The sequence below is a fragment of the Abramis brama genome (assembly GCF_963993115.1).
Source record: "Abramis brama genome assembly, chromosome: 23".
NCBI lineage: Eukaryota > Metazoa > Chordata > Actinopteri > Cypriniformes > Leuciscidae > Abramis > Abramis brama.
Genome location: NC_139985.1, coordinates 3,088,462 through 3,106,165, shown reverse-complemented (window position 1 = coordinate 3,106,165; position 17,704 = coordinate 3,088,462). Strand labels below are relative to the sequence as shown.

At 37.5% G+C, this 17,704-nt stretch overlaps 1 protein-coding gene across 4 annotated transcripts in view; it reads left to right on the top strand.

The window, feature by feature from the left end:
- kcnab2a (potassium voltage-gated channel subfamily A regulatory beta subunit 2a) overlaps positions 1 to 17,704 on the top strand; it is a 100,418-nt gene that overhangs the window by 37,731 nt on the left and 44,983 nt on the right. The gene's annotated exons all lie outside the window — the stretch shown is intronic.

The window sequence follows — 17,704 nt, the reverse complement described above, 5'->3', positions numbered from 1 at the left end:
TTGAGTTGTATACCAGTCTACAGTACAGTGGTGTGTGTCAGAATAATGCTCACTAAGTAGTGTCCCTAACACAAAGCTCTTAGATTTAATTTCACTCCATGTAGAATTAAAACAGTGTTGCAGGTAAGTCATGGAGTTCAGGTTTCCTTGGCTGTGGAACACTTCTGAAACTCAAAGCACGGCAAACACGAGCCCGGAGAAGCAGTGAATGTTCAGTAATCTCATATGAGGAATCATATTTCATCCCAAATTCACACTTGGTTAGATATTTATGCCGGTGTGTGTTTTCTATTTAAACATACTCTATTTATTGTCTTGGCTTTACCAACACTTGTAGAGTGCGGTAATTTATTCTGTGCACTTTACAGGCAGATCAATTATTATAGGTTCAATAATAAAAAATATTTTTTAGTTGAACATGTTCTGTGAATATTGTCAGTGGCAACATCTTAAAGTTTGTTTTTTTCAGGAACTATTTTATTTTTAGCAAATTTATTATTCTTTTTTTAAATATGCCAGCAATGAATATTGGTAACTAGTTTTTTTAAAATTCATTTGTTTGCCAAAATAAAAAGAAAACTGGTTAAAGCAAATAATTTATTAGGTTTTTCGTTATAATAAAATAACTATAGCCGGGAATCATTCAGCTTTCCATTTAAAGCTATTAATTCATGCACTTGAACCAATTTTAATAAATTCTTCCTAGTAATTCTTGTAATTTGGCAAAACCTAATGTTAACTAGCAAGAAACAATTACCGTAAAATCAGCAGAATTTACAAGTTTTATTAATACAACAAAGAATACCAAAGGCATAAAAACACATTTACATGATTAGCGAACATGTTTTATGGTGACGTATAAGAAATCACCCAAAACACAGACACTGTCGCTGGGCCATCTTTGTTGAGCCCTGAGCCAAAATTCATTGCACTTATTTGATTTGTATTATTAAGATTTTCACAGTAATTCACTAACTCAGTTTGCATGCTTCAGACGCACTGGAGGTGCATGTATACACAACTATCAGGCCTTTATGACGTCTGAAAAAGCTGTACGAACACAATAACGGAGTAGATTTTTGAAGTCGCTCCCTGCTGATGGCATGAGCTCACCTGAAAGCATTTATGCAGCAGCTGCTTTTAGCGATCAGATTGAACGCATCCCTTTCACCCTCATCTGCAGTGCACTTTTCTTCCTGTTTTAGTGAGGGATCATATTTTGATGGGTTGAAAAAAGGAGTTGTTTTGCTGATGGGTTGTTAAAACCCCTGACTCCGTAGCGCTGAGGCTAATGACCACTCTATTGAATTTTGATTTCACAGCCTTTCACATTTTTGTCCTTTTAAGCTCAAAGTCTTTTAACGTCGCATCACGCAAATCCGCTTGACAGGAATTGATCACCATGTTTCACCCTAACACACAGATAGAGTGATGGGAAAGGAAGATTACCTCATTTCAATCATTATTGGAGTGTGTGGTTACTTTTTTGTGGGGTTTAGTTGTGTTGTGTTATGTTTTGTGTCTTTTTTTAAATTTATTTTTTAAATGTGTATAGCATGTGTATAGCACGCACATATTACTGTATGAGGATAATATTGTGACTAGTTCTTTGAGAACTGAGATTGCAGTGTGATTTAACAGATTCAGTGAGTAAACTGGCTGTAACTGTTTGCTCTGTGGGATTTACTGCAGTCCTCCCTGTTAAATGGCACACCCCTCATTGCAGCACATAATGCAGTGACTTCAATGCAGTGTTTTGAGGTCTGAAAAATACCAATCCGAGCGCACGAATAAGCTACAGCATTTTTTAATCTAGGTTAATTCAAGGTTCATTATTAGTTGAACACATCTTGAAATGTTAAAAAAAACATTGGTATATGCCAAAATTAACTTAAAAGAAAAATATTGTTGATTTTTTTTTTAGTGTTATTGCATTAACTATATGTTATGTTAACGTATAGAACCTTTCTATAAAGCCTTAAAAAAAAAACACTTCAATCTGAGCATAGCACTACCTCTCTGGAAACACATAGTCCACTTAAAAGTCCAAATCAATGCAAAGACAATACTGCATTTCTAATAAAAGATGTACGTTGACATATATCTGCATATAATGTGGAAGACTCATTTAGTTAACGAGTTGAGATATATATATATATATATATATATATATTAGGGCTGTGCTCAGAATATCGATACAACGATACATCGTCATGAACTCCTGACGATGCGCGTATCGATACAGCAACTGCCGTATCGATACTGTTGTGCTTATGTAGCCAATTCAGGGCTCGAATTTCGGCGCAGGTATTGCGCATAATTTTAATCATTCCTGCACTTTAGCGCGAGTCTCCGCTGCCTGCACGCTCACCTCCCCAAACGGACGAGGCGTTTATACTCGACGCGCTCACAAACAGCTCGCGAGTAACCAAAGTTATTTTTTGCGGATTATATCACTTTAACAAACAAAAACACGCAACATTATGTCAAACATTTCGGTCTTGTTGATTATCCTCTAAACACAGTCGGTTTAGTCTCAGCCTCAGACGTCACGCCCACGGAACGTTGGCTAAACGTCTGATGCATATGGTACACTTAACTGGAAACACTTCAGGAATGTCGAAGTCGTCATCTGATTGGTTGAATTTTATCGGATTTCCGGGGGCGCGAGTGTCGCGTTTATTTTCGGTCCGCCGGGAAACAAAGCGCAGACGTGTGATTGCGGAAGAAAAACTGTTGTGTTTACATGAGTGACAATGAGCATTTATCAAGATCAGCTAAACGTAGGATTCTCAAAAGTATGCGAGGTTATACGTGCACGAACAGATCAATGACTTACTGCTTGTTTTCTTCTCCTTCTTTGATTTTCTATGCTGACTGACTTGTTGCACGCCGGTCTGTTGTTGTGGGGACACTTCCACGCCCCGAAACGTGACGCTGAACGAAACGAACTGTAATTGGTTGTTTGACATGTCGGTCAAACGGCCTTATGGGCGGGCCTTGGCCAAAGAAAGCTGCTATGAATTCCAGACCTTCAGCCGTCAGTCTGAAGGTCTGGCTACGCGAGACTACAGTCGGTTATGTCTTCAGCATAAAACGCATGATGGGACAGTATAATGAAATCAGTATCCGTGCACTAGCTCTTAAAGGGACAGAAGCCATATGTGTCTGTCATTAATATTGTTGTCAAAACAACAAAAGATAGTTTTAATTTGAAGAATTTGGATTAATAGCCTATGTATTTAATTTAATCAGGACTAAAATACTACCCAGTTTTATTTTGCATTTGATTACTTTATTCAGTTTCTAGTAGCCTATTTCTGAATACTAGTGCTAGACCTATTCAAAAAGTTTTCTCTTTATTGGTAGGCTATCTTTATTCTATTGTATTTATTTGCGCTACTGAAGGAAGAGCCATTTTAAGCTTTTTTGTGACAAGTTTTTTATTTCATTTAACTCTTCGTTTTTTTATGACAAAAACTAAATAGTTTTTCAGTGATCACAACTGTTATAACACTGGTTATACAATAAACATATATTACTGTTACTAAACTCTGAAATTCCAAATTGATCCATATCGTGTTACGTATCGTATCGTGGCTTTAGTATCGTGATGCGTATCGTATCGTGACATTGTTGGTGATACACAGCCCTAATATATATATATATATATACCAGCTCTTTATGAGTATTGAATCTGGTGATTTCCGGTAAGGGGGCTTCATTGATTTTCAGGATGAATGTTTTAACACTGGCTGTTGTTGAACTTCTCTTTCACTTTCATTTAGGCCATTAAAGATGGATGTGCAAGTATCGTTTCATGTGTAGGTTAAAGTGGCTGTCATATGTGTGAACGCTGATGATTGTGGTTTGATGGTCGTTTACTTTTTGCAGAAAAATGCATTTTTGTCTGTTATTGTGTCTGTTGTACTTGATGCACTTTAGTTATCCGGAAATAGTGCTGAGGTCCAACTAATACTTAAATATATTGGATTGTGCTAAAGTGGAACTATTGCAAGTGCACTTTAGGTACACTTTAAATATCTTGCATTTACAGTGATCATACTATCCTTATTAATAGTGATATTAAAACACATTTTAGGCTTAATATTGAAATGTGCATTGTGCAATAAACAAGTACTCCAAATAAAGTTTAATTATAATATTTATATCAGTAAGTCTCAAGCGATATGTCAGTAAATATGTTAATGGATTTGTAGTATGCTTAACCCTCTGGGGACCACAAACGCGCCCGTGCGTTTTGCTCGTTTTTTTTTTTTAGCAATGAAAATAAACACTAAATGCTCTGTTAATTTTGATCTTTCATTTTCGTGTAATACATCAATCGATCCTGTTCAGTTTCTATTTTTTTTCTGTATACTCACAATAAAAATAAAGTGTTTTGCTTTTTGACAAATAAAGAAAAATTAACATGATGCGATTTCTGCCTTCTCTCTGTCAGTAAACTCCCATTTGAAACACGTTCGAAAATGATCTATAACTCCGCGAAAAATTCAGTCAAACAGGCAAACAGACCCACGGGCATAAAGCTTGAGATCGCATCTTTTAAATGAAGTCATTTATATAAAAAACAAATATTCTCAGCTTCTGTAATCTGTATAAAAAGAGAGCGACTCCTGTCGAGCTCATTACGACCTAATTCACAGTAATGTGACCACTCCCCGGAGAGCGCGTGCTATTCAAACGCAAATTCTGAGAACTATTTCATAGCTGTGAAACGCCCACATCAGCTGTAAACAAAGCGCGTCGCGACTCCTCGCGAGTGAGACATTATAGCCTACCTTATGGAGAAAATATTCCTCAGAACAGTGCTGATGAGGAGCAATATCTCCTGAAATGAGGAGCAGATTCCGCTGAGGAGTGAGGTAGGCTGTTTTCTTTTCTCACGTGTGGAATAACGTTATGGAATAACGTTAGTGTAGGCCTATGTAAACCGCAAAAAGATGAATCGCATTTCTATAATATTACTCGCCTTTCTGTGAGATGAATGAAGGGGACATATTTGTAAAGACTGTTTAGCCTAAATATGAATCGCGCGTCTGTGTGTGAAAGAATAAACTGCTTTGCTATAGCCTACTGAGATGAGTAAAAATCGACTGGAATATGTTGAAATAAAATGTATTTGTATAAGCAACGTATTAAACTGCAAAAAAAATACTATTTTTGTCAAAAATAAATTCATAGACTAAGATGTTAGATGTTCCAATGTTGGCTATATTCAAACTAATGAATACATATGATAAAATGTAGGCCTATAATCTTTTTTTTTTTTTTTTTTTTTTACAAAGAAAGAGTACACTTTAAATATTGTTGAAATTGTAATTATTGTTGTAATTGTAACATTTTTAATAAAATAGCAAAACATATTTACAAGAGAGATGTAAGCGAAATCTTAAATGGTCAATATAAGTCTTCTTCTAAATACATCTTTTGTCCTTGCATTGTGGCTCAGTCAGTTTCACACCTGAGTGAATGGCTAATTATGCAGAGTGGGTGGGACATTCATAATCTAAGGTGTAAACTACTCCTCCCCCTCGCATATTGGCTTTCCAAGCAAAACCTGTTTTACACCATTTAAATCAATGTATTTTTTTTTTGTGAACGATAAAGCAAGACTATTTTTACATCATTTTGAAGCTAGAACTCAAAGGGAAAACATCCATTAGTCAAAAGTCTTGTGGACACATATTTAATATGTGTTTTGTGGTCTTAATTCAGCAACTTTCATTTTAATTTTTTCCAATAACCACGCATAAACATTATTCTCTTAAAAATACAAACATCTACATACACGTTGCTCGCATATTATGGTAGCCCTGTTTGTGCTATATAGAGTGAATTTACACCTTTGCCATTAACATGTTTATAAATAACTGAAAAAAGCACAAATGTCAAGGCATGTCAGAAGGACCCCAAAAACAGCTTGGTCCCCAGAGGGTTAAACAGATTTTAAATACATTTTGGTATATGTTTTTTCATTTGGTGTCTAGTCAGTGGAGAGCCATTTGGACATTAATGTTTTTATTTATTTATTTTTCTGTAAAGTCTAATGCTGAATATTTATATCTGGCATATTCATTTTTGCAAAAAAAAAAAAAAAAATGCTGATTTTGAATTTTACACTGATACGGCTGTGTCTGTGTTTTCCTGAAGATCCACAAGCTCACACAGGCATTATTAGTGCACTAAAATGCCTTTATCTATTATCACATGTGGAACAACAATCAAAAGCTTTTAGTGCAAAAGCTTCTTTGAATAATTTAGACCAGATATTATTTGCTGCGTTTAGCAGAAACAAATTGCTCCCCCCTCGAATGACATAAATGGATTTCCTTCATGGAGTCGGCTGGAGTTAAAGGCGGGATGGGGGTTGGAGGATGAGGGCGATGCTCTCTTCTTCACTAATCAGTTTAGATGCTGGCATGTAAGACACACCCAGTTTGGGTGGACCGCTGGAATCCAGCTGAGTTTAAAAGAGCAGATTGACATTCATATGTCTTGTTCATGAGCCGATCTCCAAGACCTCGGGTAAGTTTTTGCGCTTATTCTGTCTCTGGTGCGACTGCCCACCTGTGTGTATGTGTCGGTGTGTTTTAAGGCGTTATTCTGCACGATGTCCTGTATAATAACGGACCGCATGGGTGCACCCTTTTAATTTTCATCCTGTACCTTCTTTTGCATTATGCTTCAAATGGCTACACCTGTTATTGTAGCATCACGCGTTGTACATGCAATAGCTGTACTACTAGATGATGTAGTCTTTTAGTTCAGAGGATGTTTTTTTTAGTTGCAGTTTGTTTGAGTGAAGCTCTTTGCGTATGGAAACACTCTGCAGTAGTTGAGTGGTTTTTGCAGCACTGTACATCATTCAGTCAAGATTCATAGGATCAATACAGGCTTATGATAAAGAACCTTCTGCACAGTGTACTATGGAGATGTTGGCAAGTTTTTGGTGGCAGACAGTTTTGCAAAGGGGAAAAAAAACCCGGTATCTGACATATATATATACTTTATATTATAGTAAGAATGATAAGAATGATACCTTGAAATGCAATATAAGTCGCTTTGGATAAAGCATCTGCCAAATGCATAAATGTAAATGTAAAATATTACATTATGCAATAAAATTATTTATTTATTATGATTGTGCATGTATTAAATTACATTATCCTATCCCAGTTCAAGTTGTGTTCACACTGACAGCAATTAAATCTTTGGATTTTGCCTAGTGTCTGTTCTTTTGACTGATAGCAGATGTTACTACTTGACTGCAGTATCTGTATCACACTTATTTTTCTTGCTATTATAATATTTAGAAATATTTTGAATGAGCTTTTATTTGCATATTTTCAGTTATCATTTAAAACATTTTTTTTTTTTGAAGTTTTAGTAATTTTGTTATGTGCTTTGTCATTAAAAAAAATAAAAAATAAAATCATATTCTTATTTGGTTTAAATGTGTTTTTATTTGAGTTCTATTAATTTTAGTACCTAAACTTTAACTTATCTTATTTCAGTTAGTTTCCAAGACAACATTTCTAATATTCATTTAAGTTTTTCATCTTATATTTACATTTTATTTCACCTTTATTTCAATTAACAAAAAATATTTTTAATATTATTTTTTAATATTTATTTTAATATCTAGTTTTAGTTAACAGTAACAACACTTAATCAGGTGATTGATCACATGAGCTTCACTGTCTTCACTCCTATTGGTAATTGCTGCATACATCACCAAAAGCTCAAAACCCTTTTTATTAACCACTTGAATTTTGTACATTATTATTGGTTCTTAGATGGATCAACAGGATTTTTTTCTGATTGCTTTGAATGATTGATCTAATCTTGAAAATGTAGAATTACAGAATAACAGAATAATCCAGAGCTGTTGCATCCTGGCAGTATAACAAGTTTTAAGTGAATCACTTTCCCTGGATACACATGAATGGTGTCACTTCCCTCCCAAACGACCTCCAATGCATGTCTGCACATCGCATGGGCAGTCTAGACTGATGGGTTTCTTGCATGTGCCTAATGTGTGTGTTTTGTATGCCCTCTGGTGTTTCTTCTTACCTGAGGCTCATAGCACCTGCCTGAACCCACCTGAGTCTTGCTCCTGTGCCATTGTATTGGTCAGGAAAGAGGCGGGACCGTCTCTGATTACAAGACGCATGTCCAGAGTTCTCTGCCACTGATAGCACAGACCTGTTTTGTTCCCTCCTCACCTGTGCTATTTAAGGCGATGCCTCAACCCAGCTCTCGGCTCAGTCTTGGTCCCAGTTTCCCAAGCCCGCTTGTGCTTGGTGCGTGTGTGTGCATGAGTGTGTGTAACTGGTGGCAGAATCAGACAGGTGCGAGAGCGTCTGTGAAAAGTGTGTGAGAGCGGGGTGGTAGGGGACGGGGCGTAATCATGTTTGCGGGTGGTGGGTATGCGGGGGGGACCGTTGGGCGCCGGAAATCCACTCTCCCTTCCGAAAACCTGCAGATACCCAAACCGGTGGGGGCGAGCGGCGTGCGTAAGAGCAGTAGTTGCAGCAGCGGAGGCAAGATGTTGTCCATGTCCTACAGCGAGAGTATTCGGAGCGGCATAAGCCGCTACCACTCGGACCAAGGTCTGAACCAGCCTCCGAGGCAGACGGACCAGGCCGAACTTCAGCGGCTCAGGGAGCAAAGAGTCGCTGCCCAGATCAAGAACATGGAAGACTTCCTTAAGATGAATGGCCTGGCGCTGGAGGAGTGTGTATCGTACCAGACGGGCATGAAGTACAGGTAAGAAAGAAACAACGTAAGCCGTTACGTCCACTGGAATTTGTGGTCATTCGGACAGCGTAGTTTCATATCGAAGTGCGTATTGAGCTATTTTTCTGATTCCTTTTTTGTTTGGCACGTGATGGGAGCGATTTCGTTCAGGAAGTTGTTCTGCTTGTTTCCGGTGTAAACACGGTAAACTTGTCGGCTGTTTATGGTTGCCCAGCAACGTTGTAACTTGGTGTGGTAAATGGTATATGGTATATTCACAAGCTTGCAACAGCCTTGACATGGCTTGGAACATATTTGTAATGCATTACTGTTGTGGGGTTTTTGTTTCTAATAAAAGTTTTACATATAAAACTGAATATTTCTATTTAGCTTGCTTTAGTTTAACTTATTTGAATTAGTTTTAGTAATTCTAGTATTTCATCAAACTTATTTTATTTCAGTTAGTTGACAGGTATATTTGCAATTTTATTTCTGCCTCAAAATGGCTCGGAACATATTTGTAATGCATTCCTGGTTTTTGTTTCTAATAAAGGTTTTTGAATTTCTATAGTTAAAAATTATATAGTTATCAAATAGATTTTGTATTCAGTTGCTATGTCGATTTTTGGCCATACTGCCTAATACTAAAATGCCCAAAGCAGAACTCTGTGTCTTTGGTGACTGTGGTCCATTTGCTCATCTCAATGTGAGCAGCCAAGGTTTATTTTCATCAACTAGGTCGCTGGCATATTTGCCCAACAATGAGGGAAGGACATATCAATCTCTGAGGCGAGGTGGAGGAAAAAGTGCCCAGAGAGAGCATCATCTCAGCATGTGGCAAGATTGTCTTCCCTATTACGGGATTGATGGATTCTCAGCATCCTTGCTTCGGGTTAGGAAATTTATATGGATCTGTGTCAGCTCCCTGTTGCAGGAAAACTTCAGTGTTTTGAGTTTTTACTCGTGCAGAATCATTGACAAGTGATGCTGCAGTATTCATGCATGCATCAGGTAAAAACAGTACTTTTGGCATGAAATGTTGAGTTGTTATGCAATGGATAGTGTTGTCATGTGCTGGTGTTTAGCTGTCTGGTGTTGTGTATCAGGGACAGCAGTCGGTCAGCGTGTCTATTGTGCTTTACTGTAACGCTCGCTCAGCCGACCGTTAACATCTGATCTGGTATCAGTTCTGAGAGCGGGGCTCGCATTACAAGGCATATGTTGGTTCTCCCATCATATTCAAAACAATGGGTCATAGAGCACATATACATGATGAAACATGATGAAAATTAGTGCCATTGACAAAAAACACAATTATTTCTATTGCACCTCCAAGGACAGTGTCTTTTTGGCTGAAATGCAGTGGCTTCAGGGCTCGAATTTTGGCACATGATTGCAGGTATTATGCATAACTTTGCTCATTCCTGCAGGTTTTGCACTTAAAAGGCGGGAAATTCCCGCAAACATTTATTCAATTAGCTTGTTGGTTGAATGAGCAAATTAATCCACACAGATTATCAGATCAAATTAGTAATTTGAAAACTTTGTGAGACATAATTTCACAAACAAGTGAGAGTGATTCTGCGCGTCTTCTCTCTCGCTTTCAAAATGCGCACATGGCTTCACATCAACACATCGTCTGTTCAAGCGAGCTGCACGACTTTTGCTTGTGTTTTGGGACAGAATTTTCATCGTTACTAAAGTTTATCATATGCACGACTTGTCAATTTTATTCAAGCAACTTTAAATCATTCAGTCGCGCTCTCTCTGATTAGACTCGACTTAGTTTTTCCGGTGTGTTCCGCACCGTTGGCTCAAGTTGGACGCCGTTTTGTTTGGGCTGATTCAGCATGTAGAATCGCTGGTGAGGGAGAGAGAACTCTGATTGGCTGTTCAGCTTAGTGAATGAGTCAGTGCACAAGAATAATGGCAAAACAGCGAGCAAAGAAGTCAAAACGGTACAGATAGAAGGCTGTTCTAATTTTACATCATCTTACCTGAGTGTTCCTGGGCGAATATTTTAATATTAACATGAGCGGAGTGGAATAAAGAAAGTGATCAGCAGGATTGATATAGACACGACTGTGAGATGCGTAAAAATCAATCAAAACCCACAGCCAATCAGAACAGCGTGTGGGCGGAGTCTCGCAGCACCAGAGAGTAATCTTGACGGCACTTGCAAGAAAATGGATAAGGCTACATAATCAAATGCACAAAGTTTGCACATTGCTTGTGTGATATCCACTGGCTCGCCTTCATGGTTTAAAACGGAAACATTTCCAATATTGCGACGTGACATTTTTCTTTATCACAATGTCATCTTTGCTCGCAAAATGATGAACGACGATTCACATTTCACGTGCATAATTTCCCTTGATAATAAAAGTAAGTATAATTAAGTGAATGAGTAAATAAACAGGTAAATTAATAATCCAATAAATGAGCAAATATGACGAAGCAAAAAAGCCCCCCCTCCCCCCCACACCCCGAAGATAATATCATGTATCAGTGATCTCACACGCTGACGCAAGAGGATTTGACTATGAGTGTCGCCCAACACTAGTGTCTGTATTGAATGACCGGTTGAGTCAGCATTTGCATTTGCGTAAATCTTCTCTTGAAACCATTTTGTGCTTTAAATGATTTTATTAGATTAACAGAGGGGAGTATCTTCCATCATTCCTTGATCTTCAATGCAAGCTGCGCCCGGATCAGGCAGAAACATGCATTTCCGATCACACTCATCACTAATTCAAGCGTGGAGGGATAGATGGACACTGAAGCTGCGAAAGAGAATGCCTCTCATGCCTTATTGCATGTCTCCTTAAGCCAGACAATATGGTACTTGTGTAACATCAGTACTTACTAGGTTAACACGCCAGATCTGTTATCAGTGTGCACAAGATTGGGCTTTGATTGCAGCACACTTAAGTTTGACAGTAGCCCATGCATCCCAAATCCGCTTTATTTATTTCACTTGCCTTAAAACAAAAGGCTGAATTTCAGTGTGTGCACATTAGCCTTGTATATATATATATACATTACCACTGCAATGCACGTTTTTTTATACATTTGATTACTTTATACATTTTACGTAGTAGGCCTATTTCTTATTTATAGTGCTTGAAGTTTTTCGGGTAGGTCTGTTTCATTTGTGTCTTTGTTCTATTGTAGTTTGTTTTCATATATGCTTGTAATTGACCATTCGCAAAGACCCGCCCCCTTTAGTTACTGTTGCTATGTCCGACAAGCCATGCCGCTTGAGCAAAGAGGACACTGACAACGCGCTGACAGACAGGACTTCTGATATGGAACAGTCTCAACTTTCAAATTTGGTCATTTTTTAAAGAAATTTAAACAATAAATACCTTTTTGTGGCTCTTTAATGTGTCTGACAGATCGCTCAGTTAAAGCTCCTCATGAACTGATCATCTATTCCTTCTAGTTAATTTATAGCATCAAATAAACATGAATGAACAGAAGGAGGAGTGTTGGTTTAACCGCGGGAAGATGTCAGTACACAACGTTTTCCAAGTTCAAATTCTTCAGTGTTAATCTACTAACTCTCCTGACTGGTTTGTCGGACAAAAATGGCGGATTATGATTGGTCAGATCGCCTGTCAATCAAACTCCCTGCGAAGGGTCAATTAGTTAGTAAACAATCACTGTTTACGTGTCTGTAGTAAGCTTGAGAGTTGTTTTTTATATTTGTCTGTTTGTTTTTTGTGGTATTGAAAATGGTGACAAGAATTATGACATTTCAGTGGTATTGAAATTAAAATATTAAAATATTTTAATATCATAAAAACCTTATTCAAAGCAAAAATAACTATATCGTGATATATATTGTTATCGTGAAATTTAAGATTTTGGTCATATTGCCCACCCCTACTTTGTGTGATCATCAAATCGCAACGGTTGTGTTGTAAATATGTAAATATACAGTCTGATGTGCTGCATGTTTCAGAGTGAAGTACAGCACTGTGTTTTTGTTTCAATAAGATATTTCTTTAATCAACGTAATACATTTTTTTTAATGATGGTGGGGGATTCTTCCTTTTTTGTCTTTAGCTAATCACATGCATGTGATATGAATGAATACTCCATTTTGTAAATTGTAAGCAAATAATTGTTTGTTGTGCCCTACATGTTGTTGTGTTAGTGTAAGGTGTATAACCTGAATGTTTTAGGTGATACGTAGAACACACACTCCTCTCCTTGACATGCATCCGCCAGGTTAGCACTCAGTGGAATTACGTTTGACCCACAAACGCGATTTCATTACACCTGCTAAAAACCACCAACTATCAGCTGTTGCAATTCAACCTCCAATTTCCTCCCCAGACATTCATAGTATGTTTACAGTGCTTGCTCGAGCAATTTTAGTGAATTTCCTCTCACTACTTAATCTTTTAAGTCTTCATTAAAAAAAATAATTAATATCTTGATTTTTTTCAAGATCATTTCATGCTTAGATGAGCAATTTTGACTAGAATGTTGCATTACTAGAATAGCAATTATGCTATTGTAATAGTTGCATGCTGAATTGTAATTGGTCTTTTGTTTTTGTTGCATCTATTTTCACCTTTGCAATGGAAAGATGGCATCATATGACATTTAATTACGTAGCTTAGCCGAAACCTATACCTAAATGCTGTTCTTTTGCTGTCTATCAGGTGCTGCTCTTTCCTTCACAAAAAGCGACATTTCAACATTGCAATATCTAATTTGTGCAATTTAACACCATTCCTATGCACATATTGGTGTCTTCTATGTTTCAGTTACACATTGACCATAGTGAATAACTGGACATAGCCAGATACAATCTTGTGGTCAGTGCTTAATGGTTTTCCAGCCATTCACTTTTCCATTATAACCCCAAGTAATGACCTTCTGAAATCATGAGCCTTGATTTGACAGCGCTGTAGCACTGGATGATTGTTATTACCAGATTTGAACACTAGGTGGAGATCGAGTTCTGTGAAGACATGATGTCTGACTCTCAGACACAGATCAGCTTTCTCTCATCCATCAGTTCAAGACATTAATGGATGTCATGTGATGTTAGTGTGACGTCTGAAGGAGACCAGGTCAAATTTCTCAGTGTAATGAATTAAAAAAACAATTAAATATTGGCATTGTTTTGAGAAATGAAGTAAATCAATCCATTAAATGTTCTTTAAGTAGTCCTATAATGCTTACTGGAACAGCTTTTAGTTTATCAACTGTGTGAGACGCTATAAATTCAAAATAGTGTTTGTGATGTGTTGTGCATTTCTTTTGTCGGCCAGCAGGGGGTGGTGTGTGTACAGGACTGACTAATTGACTAAAAAGCAGGTTTGGGAACAGCTGTGTGAGGACCACATGTTTGCAGATTTATATAATTGTGTTGTTCTGCAGTTGCTGTGTGGATATTAGTCAGAAATGGTGCAGTTTGTGATGGTTGTTAGTAGCTTTATTGATCATAACTGTTTTTAGTCTTACTGAGAAATGAATGAATCTGTATTATCTGAGCCAGCAAAATAATCAAACTGTAATGAATGAGTTCTGCATTGTGCCTTATTCCGAGTACCTCATTAGTGTAGCTTTCTTCCCTCATGGCTCCATTTGCTTGTGTTTTTCTTCTAAATGTTGCTTAAGGAGGAACATTTACGGTATTTAAGAGCTTTTCTCTCAGTTTTCTTTAGATTTCGATGTTAAATGCAGAACCGTTATGGCGAACAGTGTGCATCTGAAGCGTCTCAGCTGGAAGAAATAATCCATTATTTATTGGCTTTAAGGCGAGACACTACAGGTGAATAGGGTAAAAAATTTAACTAGCAGATATCACCATGAAACTTTCCCAGTTGATTACCTACATTAAGATGAGAAAAAAAAATGTATTACAAGTTTTCTGTAATTTAATGTTTAAATATGCAAATTAGGCAATATCTAATTAAATATGCGCTAATTTGCATATATTTAAAAAAAAAACGAAATCTGAGTATTGGATAAAGCCAGGTGAAATTTTTTTTTTCATTGTGTTCACATATTAGATGGGAAAAAAATTACAGAGGGATTTATGGATATCTACTTTTATTATCCTGTAAATCAGAAAATACTGTCAATAGCCTTAAAAAAATGATTTTCGCCATGTTTTTTGGAATAAAATGTTATATAAATCAGGCTAGGAATAATATATTTACAAATCCCTCTGTAAATGTCTTCATAATATAACTAGGTACAAGACTGTAAAGTGTGGTGTATATAGGTGCTACTGAAGTGGAGATTTCGGACTTGGCTTTAAAGATTTATCATCAGCCAATGAGATTGCGCATTCAGCCCTTTTACTTTCACGATTGGTTGCTGATAAAAAGGAAATGACCATATTTGGATCCGACAGGATTGTACAGGAGAGAGAGAGCTTCCTAACGGTGCATGTGATGACGGTGCCGGCAGCGATCCAACTTTTGTTGAATTTATGAGAAATCTACAGACGCAAACAGACAAAATGCAGTAAAATAAAGACCTAAATGTGTATTTCGGACTTTTTTCAAGACATGTTATTGAAGACAAATATCCAAAAATCTCAAAATTGACCAGTAAAAAAAAAAGAAAAGTTTTTGCCTGCCGTGTCTCGCCTTAATATATCGGCCTAATTTTCTTATCAAGCCGATAACCATAACATTAAAAATGAACATGTATCGGCTGATACCGATATGGTGGCCGATATATCATGCATCCCTAATTTTAAAATATATTGAAACAGAAAACAATTATTTAAAATTGTAATATTAATTGACAATATAAATGATGCAGAGTGGCCTGCAAAGATATTTCTTAAAACAATTTACTCCCTTTTTGTTTTTCTGCCTCTCAAGACAGCATTAGATCAGCAGAAGTTCTTACTGAGAGAAATAACGCTTCTACACAACCTTTAATGTGAGGACAGTGTCTGTGTCAGAGCTCTTCAAATCAATTTCTCGGCCCACATGAATATGGCATCATTACGTAAGAGGGCTTCCCCCAGATCTTTCATCACTTTCATGATCCTGAGATAACCAGACATCTTGCTTATCGAGGGGAACATCAGTAGACAGGTTTTGAGTCCAGAGGGACTGATACATCGCTCATATTCTTGTCATTTATATGATTACTTTACAGTATTCTTAGATGCTTTCCTGTCCAAACTGACTTACAGTAGGTTTGTACTTTTAGGGAAACCATGGAGCAACACTTCGGTGGTAACCCGAGCCAAGTCAATGAACAAAGTAAAGTTTAATTTTTTAGTGAACTATTACTTTAACACAGGGTAAACGGTTTTCTTCAGATCCTTAACCTTGTGTATGAGTGATAGTAGAATGAGCGATTTCCCTTCCTAAGATTTTCATATATTCAGAAACCATTGTACTGAATAAAATGAGCCCGATGATGTAACACTGTTTCAGTGGCTGAGCGTTCTCTAACAAACCCAGAGGGAATTCAGTCTAACTATACCTCCGATCTCCCATTTTCCTCATTCGTGCTTTGTTGGGTTTTGAGATTGAGCACTGATTGTCTCTTCGCAGCATTGCTTGCTGCGGTGATCCCTCTGTGCCTTGTTATAGAACACAAAAACAAATGATTCGCAAAGCGCTCAATTCTCCAGTTAAATAGAATAAAAGTACGAGACCTCTTTATATGTGTGTGTGTGTGTTTTCGCTGATTTTTGCGTTAGTTTTAGAGTTGAAGAGTCCAGTTATGTGGGCAGGATTCGGCTGGTTGCTGACAGACTGATAGTGTGTGTTTTTGTGTGATTGAGGGAAGCCTTCCGGCAAAATTGTGAAACCCTGTCACTCCTGAGGAACATAAATAGCGTTGTGCAGGTGAGGCCATCGCCATCTTTCAATCATCATATTCGTCCTGGACATGTCGGTCTAACAATAGCTACGTTTACATGGACACAATCGGAATGAAATCAATCCGACTGATGAATCCGAACAAGGTGTTTACATGACTGATAAATAAAGTAATCGGGTTGATGTGTGCGTTTATATGTCACAAGTTTCAAATCGGATCTGATGTTTTGACATGCGCACACTGCACGAATATACAGAGTTTACCGCTTTTCGCGCATAAATATTCTCCTCTATTGGTTCTTTATTTGTTTAAAACAGCAGACGCAATATTAATTCGTCTCTGGTCATAATTTAGAGCACATTAACCGTTTTGCCGTGCTGCTTATTGATCACGCAGTAAAAATGCCCCTCCCCGCGGCCAAAACCAGACGTCTGTGGATGAGAATCCAAAACAAGGACTGGTGGGACGTTGTCCTGCTTCACTTCACAGACGCGCAAATGAAATGAGAATTTTAGAATGACGGGAAACTTATTAATATGACACTTTATTCAACAGGAAGAACAGCTCGTTACGTGCGTCATACGTCATTTAACGTCATCGCACATGCGCAGTCCTTTCAGTTTCGGTTTTCAATCCGATCAAGTGTTTACATGTTCTCTCGATCGGATTACAAAAGGGATAAACCACCCCTTTCAATCCGATCGAAATTTCATTCATGAGCCGTCAATCCGATTATAAGTGTCCATGTAAACGCAGCTAATGTCAGTGGGTTTAATAATGATGGATCAGGTCTGTCAGCAAGCCATTATTGGCCACCTGTGAAAATGTCACTTAATTTGAGGATGTTAATGCTTGTCCTTGTAGTTTCTTACGTTTGAGATTGTTAATGTCCCCGTTAATCACGTCTTCAACGCTCAAGTGTGAGTTGGGAGTCATATCGTCTTGATCACTCTGAATATGAGCTTCTTAGGATGTGATTTTCATCAAATAATAATAATTTTAACAGTCTCTTTCACGCCAGGATAAGAGCTGGATATTGTGAAGTCAGCAGTGTTCGAGGAAGCTCAGTAGATTTTTAGGATGAGAGTGAGCTCTTAATTGAAGCAAGAAGCTGCTGAGATGG